The sequence below is a fragment of the Somniosus microcephalus genome, chromosome 15 (assembly GCF_052327205.1).
Source record: "Somniosus microcephalus isolate GS21.2 chromosome 15, FLI_Smic_1.0, whole genome shotgun sequence".
Classification (NCBI taxonomy): domain Eukaryota; kingdom Metazoa; phylum Chordata; class Chondrichthyes; order Squaliformes; family Somniosidae; genus Somniosus; species Somniosus microcephalus.
In genome coordinates, this window is record NC_141001.1 from 100,193,047 (window position 1) to 100,217,303 (window position 24,257).

Here is a 24,257-nt window from a genome sequence, read left to right on the forward strand (position 1 = left end):
AAGAGAACTTTATGTGGCGGATGAACAAAATGAGGAAAAATGTGGTGGATGAACAAACGAGGAAAAATATCAGTTTACCTACAGTAAATACGGCCTTTTTTATTCTTTAAACATAGTTACTCCACATGCAAAACGACAGCATCGTATGAAAGCAATATCGTAACAGTTGAGATCAATGCAATGACTTAACTTTAATGTCAGCTTGAAGCAGAGAACATCTGAAGTACTTGTTACTTTAATTGATCGACGAAGTCACTAATCCTTAGCAAAAGCATGCAGGCTACTTTAGCTCACTATATTAGACATACAAAATCCTTTTGGATTGTGTGACAAGGTGATCACAGCTTGAACAGAATGACCCTTTAATTTGCCCGAAGGCACTCAGCCAGCTACAGTGCAGCATCAATAAATGTATTCCGCTGAACTGCACATTCTGAAACTTGTTGCCTGGTAATGAATTTCTCAGTTTTAGTATTAAATAAGACTGGTGAATCCCTCTGATTCTCTCTGTTACAGTTCTACAAAATGAAGAAAACATTTCCTCTTTGGAGGGGAAGAATGCAGAGGCACATCAAACGTTGGCACTGTAATTTCTTGAGGTAATAATGCTGAAACAGTTTTAGGCAAAGATTTAGATATAGTCTTAGGATTGGCAAATGCAACAACGCATAAGGATCACTCACTCAGCATGCAAAACACAACAAAAAGTGACAGGTTTTCAAAATGAAAACCACGAGGCGACAAAAGCCAAGGGTTTAAAAACGGGTCAAACCCTGTGAAGAACAAGGTTGAAATCCCATTACCATGCAAATCTTTCAGGTACCTCTCGCATACTAACCTATTCTGGCCTCCATCTGGTCCTGCCGGTAAGCGAGAGTTATGAGCCAGTTAGGACTCGGCACCAATGGGGTGGAGTAGCAAAGATTCACCAAAAGCCTCAGAAGGCTTCTGGGAACCTGCCGCAAGATCAATCTTGGGTAACCCCACCTGTCAAAGATCATGTGAGGGGTGTCAAGATGGAAGCATGCAACCACGAACGTGTACTTTGCCTCTGATCAGAGTGACTAGTGTGAAATTTTGCACACACATGAGATGTTAAAAGCACAAAGGGTTACAAAGTTCTGGCAACACCAATGTTAAAAGAACTTCCATTGATGTGGCATCTTTCATGTCCACAGGACATCCCACAACGCTTCAAAGCCAATTAAATAATTTTGAAGTGTAGTCACGGTTATTATGTAGGCGTATGTGGCAGCCACTTTATGTACAGAATGATCCCACAAACAACAATGGGATCTTATACATTTACCCGAATAGGTAGACAGAGTCTCGGTTTAACATCTCCTCTGAAAGACAGCACCCCACTCACAATGTAGCACGCCCTCAAACCGGGCTGAAATGCCAGCCTAGATTATATGTTCAAGTCCTGGTATTAAGGGCTTAGCCCCATGATTGTCTGACTAAATCCAAAACCCTCTTTGTGGGTGTGCCCTTATTGTCCCATTAAAGTAGATTCCCTGAATTGTTGAAAGTTTCCAATATATAAAAGGGCTTATCAAGCCTTGCTTGATAGTACATTTTACTCGGGTATCCATGTGAGGAAGAGCCACTCGTCTTCAATGTCCCCTATTGGCAAGTTCATTATTTTTAGATGAGCCGCAATTTTTTCCAGCTAAACATTGGCAAAAGTGAAGCCAATGTCTTCGGCCTCAGTCACAAACTCCGTACCCTCGCCACTGATTCCAACCCCCTCCCTGGCCATTGTCTCAGCTTGAAGCAAACTGTGCAATCTCAGTGCCCTATTCTCCTCAAAGCACTGGAGAGGTACCACCAACGCTGCCTCCGCAAGATTCTGCAAATCCATTGGCAGGATAGGTGCACCAACGTCAGTGTTCTTGCTCAGGCCAACATCCCCAGCATCGAAGCTTTGACCACGCTCGATCAGCTCCGATGGACGGGTCACATTGTCCGCATGCCTAATATGAGACTCCCAAAACAAGCGCTATACTCGGAGCTCCGGCACGGCAAGAGAGCCCCAGGTGGGCAGAGGAAATGCTTCAAGGACACCCTCAAAGCCTCCTTGAAAAAGTGTAACATCCCCATCGACACCTGGGAATCCCTGGCCCAAGACCGCACAAAGTGGAGGAGAAGCATCCGGGTGTAATGTATATACCTTTAAGGGGGGAACTATCTTTTACAGCTCATGTATACTGCAGTACCGGCAGTGACCACACCTGTATATAGCCCTGAGTAGTAATCTGTACAGATCAGTTCCCGTGTGAGTCACGTTGAGTAAACACCTGTTATACCGTTCTCCTGCAGTCTGTGTCTTATACACAGGCACAACATTGGCGACGAGGCAAGTTCGAACCTACCTGCAACTCTGCATCACCTCCCGGGGATTCGTTCCTGGAGATCAGTGGATTGGAGGTCAAGGCCAGAGACTCGGGCGTCGACCACGGGCAACCACCCAGTCATCCAGCAGAGACTCGAGAATTGCGGGGGAGGCTGTCGACAGCCAGGCTTGGCTTTCCAGTCGAGGTGGTCCAGCGAAACGGGCTGGCAACAGGTAGTGCGCAGATCCTTCCCGGACAGCGGCGGGCTAGAGCCCGACCGAGCGGCACAGCAAAGGGCCGAGCAGCGTCGATGGGGGAGAGGGCAGAGTGCACAGGGCGCAGCCGGTGTTCAGGGGCCGAGCAGCGTCGAAGAGAGGGAGAGAGAGACGCGCAGAAACCCGCGAGGCGCCGCCATTGCCACGAGGACCGCCGAGAGCGGTGTTGGCAGCAGCGCAGGAGAAGCGCACGAAACCTACAGGGCGCCGCCATTGCCACGAGAACCGCCGGGAGCGGCGTTGGCAGCAGCGGGGGAGGAAGGAAAGCGCGGGAGACGCCATTTTAAGCAATTGGGAGACGCCATTTTAAACCACACCCAAAATGCCGAAGAGTGGCAGTATCACCGTGTTTGACAATGAAGTCGAAGATTGGACTACATATGTCGAACGAATAGAGGTATACTGCAAGGCAAATGAGGTGTCAGATGACAAGAAAGCGTCGGTATTGTTAAATTTAATGGGTGCAAAGACGTATGGTTTATTACGAAATCTAGTAACCCCAATGAAGCCAATGGAAAAGAGTTTTGAAGACATAGTAACGATACTACGGGAACATTTAAACCCCACACCGCTGCTGATAGCAGAAAGATTCAAGTTTCACAAACGGAACCAGCATAAGGATGAAAGCAATGCTGATTATTTAACAGAACTGCGCAAACTATCGAAACACTGCCAGTTTGGAGCGGGACTGGCAGATACCTTAAGGGACAAGTTTGTGTGTGGGCTTCAAAGTGAAGGAACCCAGAAACGGCTTTTATCTGAAAAGGACCTTACGCTGGAAAAGGCTTTCAGCATTGCAGTATCATATGAAGCAGCAGCACGGGGCGCTGCAGAGATACAACAGAGACCGCAAGAATATGGCACAAACGAAATGTCATATTGAACAGAGAAGTGCTATCGTTGCGGCAGAACAACACACGACCAGAATGATTGCTGGTTCAAAGACAAAGTGTGCAGACAGTGTGGAAAAGTAGAACACATAGCATGAGTCTGCAGGTCGGGAAAGAAAACCAGCAATAAGAAACCTACCAAAGAAAAGTACAAGAAGGTACATAAGATGACGGAGAATAGTTCAGACGAACAAAAGAGTGATAACGACTCCGAAAGCAGGGAACTGAATTGTCTGAAACTACATAATGTGATCACAACGGAGGATCACCGAACCATTTGGGTCACTCTCAAGATAGCAGGAGTCCAGGTAAAGATGGAATTGGACACAGGATCAGCCCTAACAGTCATAAACCGACGGGACTACGAGCGGCTATTCTCACACATACCCTTGAGAGACACAAAAATTATTTTGAAGACGTACACGGGGCAAAAAGTCTACCCCAAAGGAAAAATAAGGGTGACCGTTATATATAACGGTAAGGAAACACCAAAACTAGACCTGTATGTATTGCAAGATGGAGGACCACCATTACTGGGACGTGAATGGATCCGGAAAATACAACTGGATTGGCATTCCATACAGGCACTGACTGTGGCTGACAAAAAGGATGACGACGTCACACCTGGGCGACTGTCAAAGATCCTAACTGACGCGAAAGAAGTGTTCCAGCAAGGCCTCGGAACACTAAAAGGCATTACACATCCGCCCCGTATCATCCAGCCACAAATGGATTGGCTGAGAGGTTCGTACAAACCTTTAAGAAGGCAATAAAGGCTATGTACAATGACAACATTCCGCTGCAGCACAAGTTGGACAATTTCCTGTTCGCCTACTGGAATGCGACACATGCAGTCACCAACCAGGCCCCAGCCATGATGTTCTTTAACCGAAGGTTAAGATCTCGCCTGGATTTGCTCAGACCAAACGTACGAAGAGATGTTGAGAGTAAGCAATTCCAGCACATCCATGAGAAGCCAACAAGGAGCTTCAATGTAGGGCAACCAGTCTTGGCCCGCGACTACCGAACAGAAAAATGGCAGCCAGGAACGATATGCACACGGCAGGGCCCACTAATGTACACAGTGGACGTTGGGGAGAGCATCATGAGACGCCATGCTGACCAGATCCTAGAGTCACAGGAACAAGTCAACCCCATGCCTCGCCCATACGTACCTGGTGATGAACCCGACGTACAGGTCACATCTACCCCAGAAACAGTAGCATCGGAAGCTGATGAACCAACCGATGACAGGGGGCCAGAATCGCCTCTGCACCAAGAGCAAGACACTCGGGAAAGGCGCTATCCAGAAAGGATCAGGAAGCCTCCCCAAAGACTGAATATATAAATAGACTATTTTCAGCTAATGTTGCATGTTAAAAGTGTTAATTGTAATTAGTTTGATATTTAATTGTTAAATGAGTGTTATGGTACTGTTAATCTAAAAGGGGAGGAATTGTAATGTATATACCTTTAAGGGGGGAACTATCTTTTACAGCTCATATATACTGCAGTACCGGCAGTGACCACACCTGTATATAGCCCTGAGTAGTAATCTGTACAGATCAGTTCCCGTGTGAGCCACGTTGAGTAAACACCTGTTATACCGTTCTCCTGCAGTCTGTGTCTTATTATACACAGACACAACACCAGGAAGGCGCCGAACAGCTCGAGTCTCTTCGCCGGGAGCAAGCGGAAGCCAAGCACAGGCAGCGCAAGGAGCACACGTCAACCCAAGCACCCCACCCACCCGCCCCTTCAACCACCGCCTGCCCCACCTGTGACAGAGACTGTAGGTCCCGCATTGGGCTCATCAGTCACCTGAGAACTAATTTTTAATGTGGAAGCAAGTCATCCTCGGTTCCGAGGGACTGCCTAAGAAGAAGAAGATTCTTTAAACAGAGAGATATTAGGCCTGGAATGGCTTGCTACAGGGACAAGTTGAAACAAAGAACACTGCTTCTTCTGAAGGAAGGTGGATCAATCGTTGAGGCAGTGAAACATGCCCGGTTAGAGGGAGAGAGCAGGGCAGTGGGATTAGTTTGAATTACTCCAGCAAAGAACTGCCACAAACATCATGGGCTGAATGGCCTCTTTCTGCGCTGTAAACATTTTTGGTTTTATAGCTCACTGGCTAGTGATCAGAACCAGGAACCCTGGCCGACTTTTCTCCTTCCTAACCCAATTATAGCACTTGGACTGCCAATCAGCAAATGTCACAAATTAAGAGGATCGAGCCTGGGCCTTTCCTGGAGTGTATCGCTCAGTTATTCATTCAACAAACTTGCTAAAGCCATGACAGCAGCACCTATTTCAAACCATCCTCAAAAGAACAGTCAAATAAAAGATTTAGGCCTAGAAATTCAGTATAGCCCCGTTTGAGGCGCTATAGCCGGGCGTTCGCTAAATTTAGCGGCCGGCGCAACTTAGCGCCACCTTCGCCGAAATTGAGTTGCATCGCCCCAAGAGGTTGCTGCTGCGCTAAAGCAGGCGGTGCACGACTATCATAAGGTGCTAAGCCGGCGAGCCGAGGCGCTACCACCGAGGGCGGGCGCAGCGCAGGTGCGGCGAGATTGATTGAAGGCAGACACGCTGGCGCCGGTCAGCTCTTAAAGGGGGAGGGTCGATTTGGATTATACCCACGCCCTGCACACTGCTGCCCTGAATCTAGGCCTAAACAGAGCTGCTTCAAGGACACTACACCCACGACTATGGAGAAGGCCAGGGAGCGAGCGCAGCACTTCAGCAAGGGTGCCCTGAAGCTTCTGGTTGGTGCAGTGGAGCGCAGGTGACCTGTCCTCTTCCCTGACAGTGGCAGGAGGCCGCTGCCCAGCGAGTACAGAAAAGCCTGGAGGGAGGTGGCAAACAGGGTGACCTCCAACAGCATGGTCCCCAGGACACCCATGCAGTGCAGAAAAAAGTTCAACGACCTCACTCGAGTTGTCAGGGTGAGTACCCTTTCCAGTATCTTCTTCATCCCTGCATGGGCACCTCACTTTACGGCCAAAGGGTCCTGAAAGCCCCAATGCCCAGCCCTCATCCAACAGCTATGGGACTCTCATGAAAATCACATGCACATTCACCACTTTACACACTGTCAGGGCTATTCGACCATGGGAGACAGTGCGGGCAAGCTGAGGGTCTTGACACTGTCAGGGCTATTTGAACATGGGAGGCAGTGCAGGCAAGATGAGGGCTTGACATTGTCAGGGCTATTCGACCATGGGAGACAGTGCAGGCAAGATGAGGGCTTGACACTGTCAGGGCTATTCCACCATGGGAGACAGTGCAGGCAAGATGAGGGCTTGACACTGTCAGGGCTATTCCACCATGGGAGACAGTGCAGGCAAGATGAGGGTCTTGACACTGTCAGGGCTATTCCACCATGGGAGGCAGTGCAGCCAAGATCAGGGCTTGACATTGTACTCAGAGGCCATCCTTTCTCTTGCAGGGCAAGCTGGCTCACAATTGGAGGCAGCAGCGATGGACCGGGGGAGGCCGTCCTGACCTTAAAGACCTGAGCGACCTGGAGCAGCGAGTGGAGCGGATAATGGGAGGCCGGCTGATTGGCCCCGTCACCACTGGAGATGCTGACCCCGTTCTGGACAGCAATGACCTCTCTCTTTCCACTTGTGCCACACACCAGCATCCTTTGCCACTCTCGAACCAATGCAGTGCATTGCAGCACTCATGCCTCCCTTGCTGCCGCCCTGTCCTCACTCTAAAGCAACTCCTGTGGCTCCCTGTTTTCAGATGATGAATTGCCAGGTGAGGAGGCGGGCCCTCAAGCTGGCACTGCGACTGATTCGGAATTCGAGGAGGAGGAAGAGGAAGCCGGCCCATCAGTGCCACCCTCAGCTGAGGCAGCCCATGGCCATGATGGGGACACGTCTTCCCTGGAGGGGAGCAGGGGGGAAGGGTCTGATGACGGTGAAGCTCCGGGGCCCAGCGGGCTGCAGCAACATGGGAGGGGTGGGGAAGCTCGGCGGCCTTCTCCCCGGAGGGTGAGTGCAGCCTCCAGTCCTGCTACGGTGAGCGCAGAGGAGGTGCGGCTCCTTGGTGAAATGGGCGCCCAGGCTGAGCGCAGGCACATTGAGCTCATGGCTGAAGTGGCAAGGATGCCTGACTCCATAGAGTCACTGGCAAGGAGTGTTCAGGAATTCGGGGCAGCACAGGCCAGGAGTCTGCAGGACTTCGGGCAGCACAGGCCAGGAGTCTGCAGGACTTCGGGGCAGCACAGGCCAGGAGTCTGCAGGACTTCGGGGCAGCACAGGCGGCTTCCAGCCAAGTGCTTAGTCGTGCCATGCAATCACTGGCTGATCTGATGCAGACACAGACCAGGGCCACACGGGCATTAACTGCTGCCACCCTCGCTGGATCGACCAGGGATCGCTGGGGCCCTCGCCGTGCCGCAGCAGCCCAGCAGTCTGTGCTTCAGCAGATTGCTGCGCATGCTTCAGTGCTGACCCGTGCGAGTGCCAGTGTATCGTCCGACCAGGGAGTGCCTGTGCTCTGTCAGGTTGGCAGCATTCCTGCTGCCAACACTGTCACTCCTCCACTGCAGCTGCCACCACCCGTAGGACAGACTGCTGCCACCCAAGCAGAGTTGGAGCAGTCAGCAGCCGGGCCCTCCAGGCCCAGAGCTGGTCCAGGCCGTCCCCCAAGGGCATCTGCCGACTCACCATCTGACCCTCAGCAGCCTTCCCCCAGCCTTGCTGCAGCCACTGGGGTCCCATTGAGGAGGAGCTGCAGGGCGGGTAGGGGCAAATCGCGCAAGCGAGGCGGATCACCCTCGCAGGCGAAAAATTAGAAGGTGTGGCAAAATGTTTTTTTTTATATAAAGGCCGAGAATGTTGTGTTTGTTTTTCATATGAAGGCCGAGGATCATGGTCATTTTTGTTTAACTGCTTTTTTCATTTTCTCCAGGTTGTGAGAGCCAGTTATGTGTCTGACTGTTTTTTGGGGGGTTTCTCTGTATTTGTTTGTCATGTGGGAAGGGCACAGAGTTTGTAAAATAAAAAATTATCTTTATTCAGATTGTCCATGTTTGCACTTTGAACTATTTGTTGCCTTGACCGGCTGAGGGTTTGCGGAGCGGCTCCATTCATGTTCTTTCAATGTCACAAGCCATTCCGAGAGGGGGCCTAGAACCGACTTGCAATAATCCGCCAACGGATGGCCCTTGCACTTTGTGCCTCCCTCCCGTCTTGGTGCTCCTCCTCCTCCTCTGGTGGTCCTCCAATGTCTGCTGGCAGTGGCTGAGTCCTGAGGATAGCCAGGTTGTGCAGCATGCAGCACACTACAACGAAATGGGAGACTCGCTCAGGTGAGTACTGAAGGGCTCCCCCGGAATGGTCCAGGCAGCGGAACCGTTGCTTGAGCATGCCAATTGTGTGCTCAATGATGTTCCTGGTCGCTTGATGGCTGTCATTGTATCGTTCTTCAGCAGGGGTGCTGGGCGCACGGAGCGGGGTCAACAGCCAGGTGCACAAAGGATAGCCCTTGTCCCCAGCAAGCCAGCCTCCTGGGTGAGCTGGGGCTTCGAAAATGTCTGCCACAGAAGTCTGGCGCAGAATGAAGGCATCGTGGCTGCTGCCTGGAAAGCGGGCATTGACAGCTAGTATGAGCTGCCTGTGATCACACACCAACTGGACGTTGAGCGAATGGTATCCCTTCTGGGTGCGGTAATCCTTGGCATTCTGTAGAGGTGCCCGCAAAGCCACATGCGTGCAGTCAATGGCGCCCTGGACCATGGGGAAGCCCGCTATTCTTGCAAATCCCATTGCACGCTCTTGCTGCTTATCCGGGGTCATGGGGAAGGAGATGTACTGACGTCTCCTTCTGAAGAGGGCATTCGTCACCTGGCGGATGCAGAAATGTACCGCGAACTGGGAGATATTGGCAATGTCCCCAGTAGCGGATTGGAAGGAGCCGGTGGCATAGAAGTTGAGAGCCACTGTCACCTTCACTGCCACCGACAGAGACGTCCTGCTCCTCAGCTGTGGCTGCAGATCTCTCTGAAGCAGGTGGCAGATCTCAGTGACCACCTCCCTTCTGAATCGCAGCCTCCGAACACACTGCTCCTCAGACATGTTGAGATATGAGAACTGCTGGCGGTAGACCCTGGGTGGGTAAGGCCTCCTGTGTCGATGCCTGTTGGCCCTTCTCCGTCTGGCCATGACTGGCACTCTCTCTCGGCATCTCTGAGCCCCTTGAATGCAATGCAGAAACCCAACGTTTCCACCCATTGCAGCCCCCATTATATGTGGCGACTCAAGGCTATGGCACTGAAAGTTAAATCCAAGTGCAAAGCTCTGGCCTGAAGCCAGAAGTACCTGTGCGAGCGCTGAGTCAAAGCAGAAACCTCTCTCCCTTTGTCTCTCTACAAATCTCTCTCTCTCTCACACAGAAGGAGTGGAACAAAATAGCTGCCACAAAGAATGTAGGAAGAGTCCCCTTTAAATAGCGCCCCCCCCCCCGCGCCCCACAGTGACTGGGAACTGTTCCACTCAACCAGTCACTGGGGGCGCCAGGCGCACAGAAGGGGGGCGCTACTGAAGTTCCGGTTCGGGGCGCACCAAGGACGTTGCACCATCAAATGACGTCAGGATCTGCGCACGCAGCTGAGCGGCGCTGCGGTTTTGCGCCGCCGCTAAATCTTGACTGAAGTTCGCAAGAGGCGCAGATCGCGCCACGCCCGGGCGCTAGCTGCTTCGCGTCCCACTTCTCCTCCTAAGGCGCTAGCGGTTGGCGCTAACAACTGAATTTCTAGGCCTTAGTTTACAATATAAACTCCCGACGTTCCCAAAAGAATTTAAACGCCGTGAGTCAGTCTCTGCGAGGACACAGTGCTGTTTGGTAAATAAAGCCGAATTGTGAAATCATTTAAATGGTTGCTAGGCGTGTTGGCTTTGTGCTGGAAGCTATTCATAGAAAGTTCACCATGAAAATTATTTTACAAGATCCGTAGTCCTTGGCATACGGCAATAGTTGAACAGAATGGTTCCTACTATAAGAATTGACAAAAAAGTTGTGTTTCACAGTAACACGAGTGATTTTCATGTAAAAATTATTTCCCCTGAACTGCCAATCCTCACTACAAGTATACAACTCACTCTCAGAGTTATAATATTTACTTGGAAACAATGGATAACTTCTGCTCCTGGCCTACTCCTGCTCTTATTCTTATGTCCTCATTATACCTCTCCCTCAAATCCAGTACTAGTGAAAGATGGGATTGCTTACAAGTGCACTGTACATACAGACAGGATCGATTACACCATCTAAAAGAGACTGCTCAGAATCAACCAGTACATGCAGCAAAACCTCATTTTGTATGCAGTCTTACTTTCAGCTGTTAGTCATTTGTTGCATAGTATGAGTTGAGACAAGACATTTATTCTACTGAAATGAAAATAAATAAAAGTGTGACAGAAACGTGATTCTTGAGTCAATCCAATATGGCTGGAACTCTTAAACTAAAAGTTATGGGGTACTGATACCGTTGAACAACTGCATTCTGGAGATGAACTAGTAAAGAAACTGTAAGGCTCGCAAAATTACACAATTTCCCCCAAAGTAAGAAAGGAGAGATGTTGGACTGTTTGAAGGAAATATTGGGCCAAAGGGATTTAAAAATCAAAACCACAGGAAGATTTGGCTGGTTTAAAAGGCATGTTCAGACCTGCGAAAAACTGTGACAAAGTAATGTGGGATGGGCCCCCGAGTTTGGATATTGGGCCGTCTGGGAATGTCCTGGGCCACCCCAACCTTTACATAAAGACAATAAAGCCTGTTCCCGCCGAAACTCAGAGCCAAAGTACATGAATAAAACAGTACATGCCCACAGCAACACAAAAGAAAGAACATGGCCCAACAGGAAACAACAATCAAACAGCAGTCCAAAACCAATCAGAGATTTCCAAACGTTTTACATTTTTAAACTGGTTTCAAGGCAATCCCGAAACCAGTTAAAAGCCAATTAAGAATAGATGGACCATCCCCGAAGCTCGTTAAAGTTAGATGGGCCATCCCCGAAGCTCGTTAAAGTTTTAAAACATATTAAAAATAACGAGCCCGCCAAAACGTAACAAAGAAACCAGAGATTTGGCGGTCAGATAAGCCAGGCCTCAAACCAATATAATTGAGGCCTGCTTGTTCAGTGAAACAGTCAGTCAGAGCAGAGCGCAGTTCAACGGATCATCATCAGAAGCCAGCACGTTCACAGTACAGTTCATCACCAGAGAAGAAAAGGAGATTGCGGCAACCGAAGGCCTCAAGAAACCAACAACGACCAATATTACCACCAACCAGGTAATATTGGGCCACCGTGACCAGCAAGAAGCCAACCACCGAAAATTCAAAAATCAAAGACTTGTTTCCACTCTGCAGGCTAGTCTGACTTACCCCTGGGTAAGATTTTGACACAAAAGACCCTAAAACTTCGCCTAATCAAAGAAAATTGGGTACTTACTCGATACATCCAAACTACGCAGCTGACCGCATCAGCGGACAAACCCAAACTGAAGACCCAACGCAGGTGCAGTCTTCTACCACGTCCGGGGTACGGCAGGCCCCAACCGCCACAACTAAGGAGAACCCCAAAATCACGAACCTCTACAATCTGTCAAGAAAGTCGTTTGGTGAGCATTTCCTGGTCCTCTGGATTTTGAACTAGTTAGGATAGTGGGGTTGGGAGGGTAAGGGATTTTTGTCTATTGTAATTCTCCCTCGCATATTCCGAGTGTTCCCCACCCTTTTAGAGCATAAGTTTTATCGTATTGTATATTTTCCTGTCTCAAAATAAAGATCTCAATTCTTTTGACCAACCCAGGCGTCTGTTGCAAGTTTATTACAACCCCCAAATAAGTCCAAAGTCTAGAACAAAAAGGGAGTGGGAGCGATTCGAACCCCTCAAGGGAGTCAGAGGTGAAGCTGACCAAACCCCCACACACAACCCCTTACAAAACTCACCTCCCCAGTAGCAGGTATCACACTGTCGAGGCTCTGGCATCGGTGCAGCATAAATGCAAGCTTGATGCCAGATTCAAATTGTGCACTTGTCTCTTGGCAACACAGAGTGCCAGTGCGATGATGTAATCGTGGCTCAGTCCTGCACACCTGTGTGCCTGTAATCATTCGGTCCAAAGTTAACTGCAGAGTGATAAGGAAACCTCTGCAACTTTTCTCTTAGCAGTAACCGGGAACAGTAGCATAGTGGTTATGTTACTGGCCTAGTAATCCAGAGGCCTGGACTAACAGACCCAAGGACATAAATTTAAATCTCGCCATGGTCTTTAAGTTCAGTTAATTAGATAAATCTGAAATAAAAAGCTAGTATTAATAATAAAATTACCGGATCCTCATAAAAACCCATTTGGTTCACTCCTTTAAGAAATCTTACCTGGTCTGGCCGATATGTGACTCCAAACCCATAGCAATTTGGTTGACTCTTAACTGCCCTCTAAAATGGCCCAGTAAGCCACTCAGTTGTAAAGAAGGTGGCTCATCTCAAAGGCAATTAGGGATGGCCTTGCTGTGAATGAGTTAAAAATAAAACAACCTGAGCTGCATCTAACTGTCCCTAGTCTTAGCAAAACAGTGTCTATTAGCTTACATCAACTTGTACTCAATGCTTGAAGTCGAGAAATATTTTCAGAACCATAACATCATTTTATAAAATCACCACAAATGCTATTTTCTACAAATTTCTGATGAATATTATGAGGCAGAGTTTATAAGTATGACTAGCAACAATTCTAATGACTTAAGAAATCAACTCTGGTTCCACACGCAGTCATTAATAGTATAGCCCCAGAAAAAAAACAGGCGTACGCAATTCTTATATTGCTACAGGAGTCTTTGAAGAGTTCAATACATTACAACAGCATCTTTGTTTAATACTGGTGTCAGACTTGGCTCAATTGGTAGCACTCTCACCTCTGAGCCAGAAGGTCGCAGGTTCAAAGCCCCACTCCAGATACATGGGCACATAATCCAGCGTTGGCGCTCCAGTGCAGTATTGAGGGAGTGCTGCACTATCAGAAGTGCCATCTTTCAGATGAGACGTTAAACTGAGACCCCCTGCTGCCCTCTCAATTGGACATACAAGACCCCATGGCACTATTCGAAGACGACCAGGGGAATTCTCCTAGTGTCCTGGCTAACATTTATCCCAAAAACTACATCATTAAAGCAGAATATGCGGCTATTTATTTCACTGCTGTTTGTGGGACCCTGTGTGCAAATCAGCTGTCGTGTTTCCTACATTACAACAGTGACTACACTCCAAAAGTATTTCATTGGCTGTAAAGTGTTTCGGGGCATCCTAAGGCATGAAAGGCAGAGCAAGTTCTGTCTTTCTTTAATGCTCGGCACAACTAAAAAGTTCTCCCAAACGACCAGCATTCCGTCATGAAGTGTTGAGGCAGAAGATTTTCAGTCAGTCAGTCAGTCAGTCAGTCAGTCAGTCAGTCACTAAGATGTCCAAATGTGGCAGGAAGAAAAATACACACAATTATTCAAAAGTCATTTACTTTTTGGGTTTGAATTTTGTTTAAAAAAATAAATGTAACCCGTTACACCTCTATTACAGTTGGAGTCAGGTTTACTATCTCAGCCACTCTTTGATGCATCAACCAACAAAACAAGCTGGAGAAGCTCCACTGCTCTGTTTTCTAAAGCTATCCCACATCCCAGGTGACATTTCAGTGTTTCTGGACACAGAGTGAAGATGAGGAAAAAAGATTTACTTCCTGCCACGTCTGGTTTTGAAGCAAGCCAAGACTTGGATGACACCCAGTCTGTTATCAAGTTGACTAAATTTAGGTAATTTATTACAGCCTTGGTCCAATCATGGACAAAGGAGCTGAATTCCAGAGGTGAGGCGAGAGTGACTGCCCTTGACATCAAGGCAGCATTTGACTGAGTCTGGCATCAAGGAGCCCTAGTAAAACTGAAGTCAATGGGAATCAGGGGGAAAATGCTCCACTGGCTGGAGTCATACCTAGCACAAAGGAAGATGGTTGTGGTGGTTGAAGGTCAATCATCACAGCCCCAGAACATCGCTGCAGGAGTTCCTCAGGGCAGTGTCCTAGGCCCAACCATCTTCAGCTGCTTCATCAATGACCTTCCCTCCAACATAAGGTCAGAAATGGGGATGTTCGCTGATGACTGCACAGTGTCCAGCGCCATTCACAACTCCTCAGATAATGAAGCAGTCCATGGCCGCATGCAACAAGACCTGGACGACGTTCAGGCTTGGGCTGATAAGTGGCAGCTAACATTCGCGTCACAGAAGTGCCAGGCAATCACTATCTCAAACAAGCGAGTGTCTAACCACCTCCCCTTAACATTCAATGGTATTACCATCGTCGAATCCCCCACCATCAACATCCTGGGGGTCACCATTAACCAGAAACTTAACTGGACCAGCCACATAAATATTGTGGCAACAAGAGCAGGTCAGAGGCTAGGTATTCTGCAGCGAGTGTCTCACCTCCTGACTCCCCAAAGCCTTCCCACCATCGACAAGGCACAAGTAAGGAGTGTGCTGGGCTACACTCCACTTGCCTGGATGAATGCAGCTCCAACAACACTCAAGAAGCTCGAAACCATCCAGGACAAAGCAGTCCGCTTGATTGGCACCCCATGCACCACCATATTAAACATTCACTTCCTCCACCACCGGCGTACCGTGGCTGCAGTGTGTACCATCTACAAGATGCACTGCAGCAACTCGCCAAGGCTTCTTCGGCAGCACCTCCCAAACCCGCAACCTCTTCTACCTAGAAGGACAAGGGCAGCAGGCGCATGGGAACACCACCACCTCCAAGTTTCCCTCCAAGTCACACACCATCCTGACTTTGAGATATATCGCCGATCCTTCATCATCGCTGGGTCAAACTCCTGGAACTCCCTACCTAACAGCACTGTGGGAGTACCTTCACCACACGGACTGCAGCGGTTCAAGGCGGCAGCTCACCACCACCTTTTCAAGGGCAACTAGGGATGGGCAATAAATGCTGGCCTTCCCAGCGACTCCCAGATCCCATAAGCGAATTTAAAAAAAATCTACTTCTTACAGTCAAAGCTCTGTTTTGGAGGATGTTTTGAACATGTAAGCCACGGCTAAAAGAGAACACACTATAAAAAGGAGAAAACACCCAAAACTCTCGTACGATCACATAACAGAATCTTTACTGTGAGAGAATGAAAAAAACATTTCAGAATTGAAATCTAATTGGACAGCAATCTTTACTGAACCGCTGACATTTTTTGTAAACTAAACGCTAATATGAAACTCAATCTTTCTCTCTTTCCCTCTCCCATTTTTAAGAGTTACTTTTATCCTCTGCAACCTATCATTCCCCAAGCAAAAGGGTAGGCAGCAACCTGTTCAGAACAAAAAACTGCTACAGGCCAATTCTCCTGGTTTCTAGAAAGAATCTTTCCTGCACACCCTGCTATAATCAGGAACTCACTCGGTGTGGAATCGCATGATTGAGTGAATCAGACTACTCCAGTACACCAATGTGCTATGCTCTTGGCCACCATGCAAATCAACAACATCTTGTATTTATATAGCGCCTTTAACGTAGTAAAACGTCCCAAGGCGCTGCACACGAGTATTGTAAGACAAAACATTTGACATCGAGCCACATAAGGATAAATTGGGGCAGATGACCAAAAGCTCGAGGCCATGGAGGGATTTGAAAACAAGGATGAGAATTTTGAAATCAAGGCGCTGCTTAACCGGGAGCCAATGTAGGTCAGCGAGCACAGGGGTGATGGGTGAACTTGGTGCGAGTTAGGACACGGGCAGCAGAGTTTTGGATGACCTCAAGTTTACGTAGGGTGGAATGTGGGAGGCCAGCCAGGAGTGCGTTGGAATAGTCAAGTCTAGGAGGTAACAAAGGCATGGATGAGGTATAAGGCAAACATTATTTGCAAAATCCCACACATTTTATAATATCAAAAGTACTTTTAAGTTTAGATCGTGTCAGCTCTACCTCAGTAAATCAAATCCCTTCCTTATGAATGTCTGCAAAAAACAAGGAGGTGTCACCATGGGTGTTGTCATCAAACAGCGAGGCATACAAGCTCTTAATAAACAAATCATTCAGACTTGAACTGGTTGACAGGCTTAGTCATGTAACTGTGACCAGCTACTCTTTACTCTTCTATAAATAGCATTCTATTTGTGGTATTTAAATTCAAGCAGGATCACAGAATGTCAGGCAAACAGTTGTACAAACAACTTTTCTACTAAATCAGTTTGGTGGCAGCAAAACACTGTTTCAGTAGCAACTGATGATACAAAGCTCCATAATCCTTCTGGCTGAAAGAAACAGCAATTTTTCTGATTTCTGAAGGCTTATATAAAAATTAACATGAATCCCGAGAGATCCCTTTCGATACTTTTCCTGCACTCTCTCTTCTCTCTTAGACAGTCCCTCGGAACCGAGGGTGACGTGCTTCCACATTAAAAATGAGTTCTCAGGTGACTGATGAGTCCAATGAGGGACCGACAGTCTCTGTCACAGGAGGGGGCAGACGGTGGTTGAAGGGGCAGCTGGCTGCTTGCGCTTGGCTATCTCTATCTCAAAAATGTCAAGAGTACTTTGAAAATGTGCTCATTATACCACACTGAGGAATTAAAAGATTGTAACCTCTCTGTTAGTAACCCAGAATTCAGAGCCCTAGAGTAGAGTTGAGAGGACAAGGGACTTGTAGTAAACCATAATCTTTGTACAGGAAACTCTTTTTTATCCGGCACCGACAGCACCGGCGTGGTGCCGGTTGATCAAAAAGTCCGGATTACAGAGAGGTATACTTACCAAGGTACGAGAGCCCTGTACACGGCCACAGGTGCAGGAGCCCCGGTTACACGGCCACAGATCCCGGGGTCCCTGTTGCATGGCCACAGGTGCAGGAACCCCGGTTACACGGCCACTAATATATAGTAAAACTTACCTGAACCTACTCATGAATTTTTCCAGTAAAGAGAGATTTCCGGATATTTAGGTGCCAGTTAAAAGAGTTTCCTGTAGATACATCCAGTCCTTTTTCATCGAAGGCATGGGTCCTCATGGGGCCGAAAGCTGCTGAGGCACTGTTAATGCAGTGCTGAATCTCATCATCGATGCTCGCATTCTTTGATAGATAGCTACCAAGGAATGCAAAGTAGTAATTTATATTCTCTATATAATCGCTCCAATTGATGGTTATTGATGGGGAGGATCCAGACTATGAGGTGAAGGCTGATAAAGCATTTTTGTTTTGGAAACCTCGATAGAGAGCCCGAATAGATTGTAGGCTTCAAAAAAAGCTATCTAGGACCATTTGAAGATCTCTGGCAGAGTGAGCCTCAACTGTACAGAAAACAAAAAACAATCATACTACTCAAAAACCGTCATAAGAACATGACATAAGGAAGTAGGAATGAAAATGGTCATGCAGCCTATCCAGTTCATCCCTGCTTTATCTACATTTTCACAACACACAAAGAACCCTTTCATCTGTCTCACGTGTTGGCATCAAACATTCCCTGATAAATGATGAATCTGAATACTTTCACAACCTCCAATGCATCCCCAACCACTGCAGCTGTTTGCTTGGCAACATTACTATTAAAATCCTCTATACCTATTGTTCATCTTTTAAGTCTACTATATTGTAAATCTGGCTGTTTTCATTCATAAAAGAATTGAGATTCTTCTTCAATCCATTGCAAACTTATCCGGATAATCTGTCGTAATTTCTTCGAATTGCTTCTTTGATTTTCATTTCCAGTTTGTCTTCTCATCTCACCATTTTATTGCCTCTCTAATTTTGTACATTTTTCTATTTTCCATTTCCGCAAGTTGTCGGACAATGTTCCCTCTAATTGTTTTTGGTGCTGTGGCCCCATTAAGGGGGCTGCGCGGGCCATTCAAAATACCGCGCATGCGTGGTTTTTGCATTGAAAAGCCGGCAAGCTGGCTGCGCGAGATCCCTGGAGCGCTGCACGGCCACGCAGCTTAAAGGGAATGTTGCTGTTGGATACAGTTTTGCTAGTGCTTTATGCTTTCTATACCCCCTTACTTAATCAGTTGAGTTTGGATTGGTTTTTCTTGTATTACCTATCAGCCTTCTGCCTTCTATCAGCTGTGGCTCAATTGGTAGCACTCGCCTCTGAGTCAGAACGTTCTGGGTTCAAGTCCCACTCCAGAGACTTCAGCACAAAAATCTAGGTCGTCACTCCAGTGCAGTGCTGAGGGAGTGCTGCACTGTCGGAGGTGCCGTCTTTCGGATGAGACGTTAAACCGAGGCCCTCTCGGGAGGCCCTCTCGGTTGGATGTAAAAGGTCCCATGGCACTATTTTGAAGAGGAGCAGGGGAGTTATCCCCGGTGTCCTGGCCAATGTTTATCCCTCAATCAACATCATTAAAAGAACTGGTCATTATCACATTGCTATTTGCGGGAGCTTGCTGTGCGCAAATTGGCTGTCGCATTTCCTACATTACAACGGTGACCACACTTCAAAAGTACTTCATTGGTTGTAAAGCACTTTGAGGTTGTGAAAGGCGCTGTATAAATGCAAGTCTTTTTTTATTATTGTTCCTCCCTTCCTCGTATCTCCTCAACCCACTCATTCTTGCATTGATACAGTTCTGCAGCACCATGGGCCTACACAATGTGTTGGCTGGCTATTTTACCTTGGGCAGCAGTGCCAAACTTGATCTTGAGGCACCGTAGGGCATCATGCAGTTTACAAAGCCACTCAACGTTTAGGGGGCTCTTTGATGCCTTTTTATGTTTAATTTGCATGACATTAATTTTGAATTTTAATATTTTCAGTGCATAAATGTGAAATATAAACAGCCTCTTTTGAAACAGACTACAAATGATCGTACAAGTCATCATGGTATTTTTAAACTTTGTCCCTCTCTGACTACAATTTCATTAGCATTTCTATTGTGCCACCTCAAATAGCAGACAATAGTCGCACATTGTAATTACTATAGAAACATTGACTGAACTAATGTTTGCTAAAAGAGTGTTGTGAATAACTGTGATTAGTCAAATGTACAGAGACTATAGTTTGCACCCAGGAAGGATGTGTCAGTCCCACAGTACACATGGAAAATTAGAGTGCTCCGCTAATATTTGATAGCAATTAGGTAAAATGTTCACCAGCTGCACATTCAACAGCTGTTAACAAGAACATTGTAGAAAGCAAAACTTCAAACTTGATTGTTTTATGTCAAGTATTTCAACATGCTCATGGGAGATTTGGGAGTTTGTGACTGAAGTATACACAAGGCATCCAGAAGAAAGAGAAGACACACGTTCGCCACAGTGCAGTGTTGTCACTATGGTGTTCTATTCCAGAGTAATAAGCTTGACTGTTCAAGTAAGCAAAACTCCAGGTATTACATTTCACAAAATATAATTATAGATGGTTATTCAAAAATAAACTATCCTTAATCGCCACCCACGTTGAACGTAACCAAGCCAAGGGTATTTGTGCCTTAAAAGGAAATGCTCCTAAAATGTATAATGTACTGCTTCTTTTGGTAAGCTAAACTGGCACTGAACAATTACATGTGGGTGGTACAAGCATGCCGATGCAGAAATGTGGTGCTTTACAGATTGCTAGGAAATGGGTACTGCGCCTCGGTTCTCCACCTAGTGAGTTTCGCAACCTCAGCCAGGGCAATGACTTTGCCGGAGTGAAGAAAAAAAAACCAATCGGGCGTCCGATCGGCCTGTACCTTGAAAAGGTCAGCCCGACAGCTGGTGGCATCGACGAGACTTGGCAGGACAATGGCTACCCACAGTCTCAGTTGGGGTTGTGAGAGACCAAAAAGAGAATGACTTCAAAAACAGAGCGAGAGAGAGACAGTGAGTGAAAACGGATGAATAATAAAATAAATCAGAGGATAAGTAACTCTAAAAGTTTGGTTTTGTGCTGACTTAAAAAATTATACAGCTCCAATCATTCCTCCCTTTGACAACTAACTCATCATTCTGTAATGTGCTTCTCCAGATTTGTCTTTATACTCTGTAGGTGCCTATGCAATAAATCTGGATGCTAAAAACTATAAGAAAAATGATGTCAATGCACAAGCATTATGCATGCTAAACGTGGAAGTGGGCAATTTTTTGGTATGGTGGATTTCAGATTGGAGCTGGTATTCCCTTTCACAGACAACTTCCTTGTTGGTCAAGATCTTGGATCAAGGTTGGTCCTGTCCAGTTCAGCATCCTGGCAGAGGTTGAGAGTTCAACAACAACAACAACTTGCACTTATATAGTGCCTTTAACATAGTAAAACGCGCTTCACAGGAGAGGCTGGTGTCGGGAGCAGTGAGACCGGAGACCCAGTGAGTATTTAAACTCACTTCCGCGGGCTTTCTTTGCAGAGGCTGGTGTCGGGAGCAGTGAGACCGGAGACCCAGTGAGTATTTAAACTCACTTTTACAGGCTTTCTTTGCAGAGGCTGGTGTCGGGAGCAGTGAGACCGGAGACCCAGTGAGTATCTAAACTCACTTTTGCAGGCTTTCTTTGCAGAGGCTGGTGTCGGGAGCAGTGAGACCGGAGACCCAGTGAGTATTTAAACTCACTTTCGCGGGCTTTCTTTGCAGAGGCTGGTGTCGGGAGCAGTGAGACCGGAGGACCAGTGAGTATTTAAACTCACTTTTGCGGGCTTTCTTTGCAGAGGCTGGTGTCAGGAGCAGTGAGACCGGAGACCCAGTGAGTATTTAAACTCACTTTCGCGGGCTTTCTTTGCAGAGGCTGGTGTCGGGAGCAGTGAGACCGGAGGACCAGTGAGTATTTAAACTCACTTTCGCGGGCTTTCTTTGCAGAGGCTTACCAATCTCAGACCGGCGGTGACGTTCCAGAGCCACATCACGATTCAAAACGTGTCGCGGGCAGCTGATTGGGTGAGTACGGCCAGGGAGTATTTATACTATATGGTTTGACAGTTAAGGTTCATGGGGGAAAAATTCAGTCTCGCCCCGTTTGGGGCGCCATTATCGGCCGTGCGCAAAGTTTAGCGCCTGGCACTAATTATCGCCTCCGACAGCAAACTTGGCTTTCATCGCCCCTGGAGGTGATTGGAGCGCTAAATCAGTCTTAAGGCGCAAAGGCCGAGGAACGAGGCGCTACCTCAGAGCGCTGGTGAAGCAAGGAAGGGCAAATCAAAATAAACCTGCAAAGTGCTGCTCAGTACTCAAAACTCCTTCACACAGCGTTGACTCTCTCCAGAAGTCACACTCTCTCTCTCTGATTGCACGGTGCAAAAATATCACCGACAAAAAAAGGCAGGAAGTGGTCGCCTTTCAATAGCGCTCCCCCAGTCCCTTTCTGACAGCATAACGCTCCCCTCAACCTGTCGTTGCTAGCGGCAGGCGGTAAGGCAGGGGGCGCCACTCAATATCCAGTCCGGGGCGCTAACGGGGCGTTGCGCACATGACTGACGTCACAATCTGCCGGCGCAGGAGATCGTGGCGGTAGTGTTTAGCGCCGCCGCAAAATGTCTCGTTAATTTCACGAGCGGCGCAAACATCGCCCGGGCGCTAGTTGCTTTGTGCCCCATTAGCGCCCTCTTAAGGTGCTAACGGGAGGCGCAAACATCTGAATTTTTCCCCCATAGTTTATAAAGTTTAGAAGGTCTTAATTTTTTTGTAGTTATAGCTTCTAGTGCTAGTAACCAAGGGCCCTTGAGTATATCATTTAATTGTAGTTTAATTGGTGGTATTGATTTGATTTAAATTAATTGAAGGGTAAGTCATGGCAGGACAGCTCGGTGCCGTGGTATACTCTTCCTGCACTATGTGGGAAATCAGGGACACTTCCTGTGTCCCTGACGACCATGTGTACGGGAAGTGTATCCAGCTGCAGCTACTGGCAGACCGCATTACGGCGCTGGAGCTGCGAATGGATACATACTAGAGCATTTGCGATGCTGAGGATGTCGTGGATAGCACGTTTAGAGAGTTGGTCACACCGCAGGTAAAGTCTGCACAGGCAGGAAGGGAATGGGTGACCGCCAGGCAGAGTAGTAGGCACAGGCAGGTAGTGCAGGGGTTCCCTGTGGCCATCCCCCTCTCAAACTGCTTTGGATATTGTTGGGGGGGATGGCTTATCGGGGGAAGACAGCAGCAGCCAACTTCCTGGCACCGTGGGTGGTTCTGCTGCACAGGACAGGAGGAAAAAGAGTGGGAGAGCTATAGTAATAGGGGATTCTATTGTAAGGGGAATAGATAGGCGTTTCAGCGGCCGCAAACGAGACTCCAGGATGGTATGTTGCCTCCCTGGTGCAAGGGTCAAGTATGTCTCGGAGCGGCTGCAGAGCATTCTGGAGGGGGGGCGGTGAGCAGCCAGTTGTTGTGGTGCATATAGGCACCAACGATATAGGTAAAAACCGGGACATGGTCCTAAAAGCTGAAGATAGGGAGTTAGGAAGTAAATTAAAAAATAGGACCTCAAAAGGTAGTAATCTCAGGATTGCTACCAGTGCCACGTGCTAGTCAGAGTAGAAATAGAAGGATATTTCAGATGAATACGTGGCTAGAGGAATGGTGCAAGGGGAAGGGATTCAAATTCCTGGGACATTGGAACCGGTTCTGGGGGAGATGGGACCAGTACAAACTGGACGGTTTGCACCTGGGCAGGACCGGGACCGATGTCCTAGGGGGAGTGTTTGCTAGTGCTGTTGGGGAGGGTTTAAACTAAAATGGCAGGGGGTTGGGAACCTGTGCAGGGAGACAGAGGAATGGGAAACAAGAATAGAAGCAAAAAACAGCAAGGAGAAAAGCAAAAGTGACAGGCAGAGAAGTCAAGGGTTTAAATCAAACATGGCCATAGTAAGTAACAGTTCTAAAAGGTCTAAGAGTGTTAAAAAAAAAGCCTGAAGGCTTTGTGTCTTAATGCGAGGAGCATTCGTAATCAGGTGGATGAATTAGCTGCGCAAATAGATGTAAATGGATAAGATATGATTGGGATTATGGAAACATGGCTCCAGGTGACCAAGGCTGGGAACTCAACATCCAGGGGTATTCAATATTCAGGAAAGGCAGGCAAAAAGGAAAGGAGGTGGGGTAGCATTGCTGGTCAAAGAGGAGATTTGTAAGAAGTCACACAGCACCAGGTTATAGTCCAACAGTTTTATTTGAAATCACAAGCTTTCGGAGCGCTGCTCCTTCGTCACCTGATGAAGGAGCAGCGCTCCGAAAGCTTGTGATTTCAAATAAAACTGTTGGACTATAACCTGGTGTTGTGTGACTTCTTACATTTGTCCACCCCAGTCCAACACCGGCATCTCCACACCAAAGAGGAGATTAACACAATACAGGTAGACTATCCTTTATCCGAAAACCTCGGGACCAGCCGTGTTTCGGTTTTCGGAAAATTTCGGATTTCGGAAGGTATTTTATAAGACTGGGAAATTTGTCGGGGGTGTGTCAGCGGGGGTCAGGGTTGGCGGGGGGTCGGGAGTGGGGGTCGTCGGGGTGTCAGGGGTGGGGGTCGTCGGGGTCGGCGCGGGGGGTCGGCGGGGGTCGGCGTCGGCAGGGGTCCGCGGGGGGGTCCGTGGGGGGTCATCGGCGGGGGTCGGGGTCGTGCGCACGACTTACGCTGACCCTCTGCTCAGCGTAAGTCGTGCGCCACTCTGGTCATGTCGTGCGCACGACTTACGCTGAACGAAAAAACCTTCGGTTTTTAGAGGGTTTCGGTTTTCGGAAGTTCAGATAAAAGGTAGTCTACCT

At 47.8% G+C, this 24,257-nt stretch overlaps 1 protein-coding gene across 7 annotated transcripts in view; it reads right to left on the reverse strand.

Annotated features, from left to right (window-relative positions):
- Positions 1 to 24,257, reverse strand: part of nav2a (neuron navigator 2a) — a 534,653-nt gene that overhangs the window by 357,723 nt on the left and 152,673 nt on the right. The window lies entirely within an intron of this gene.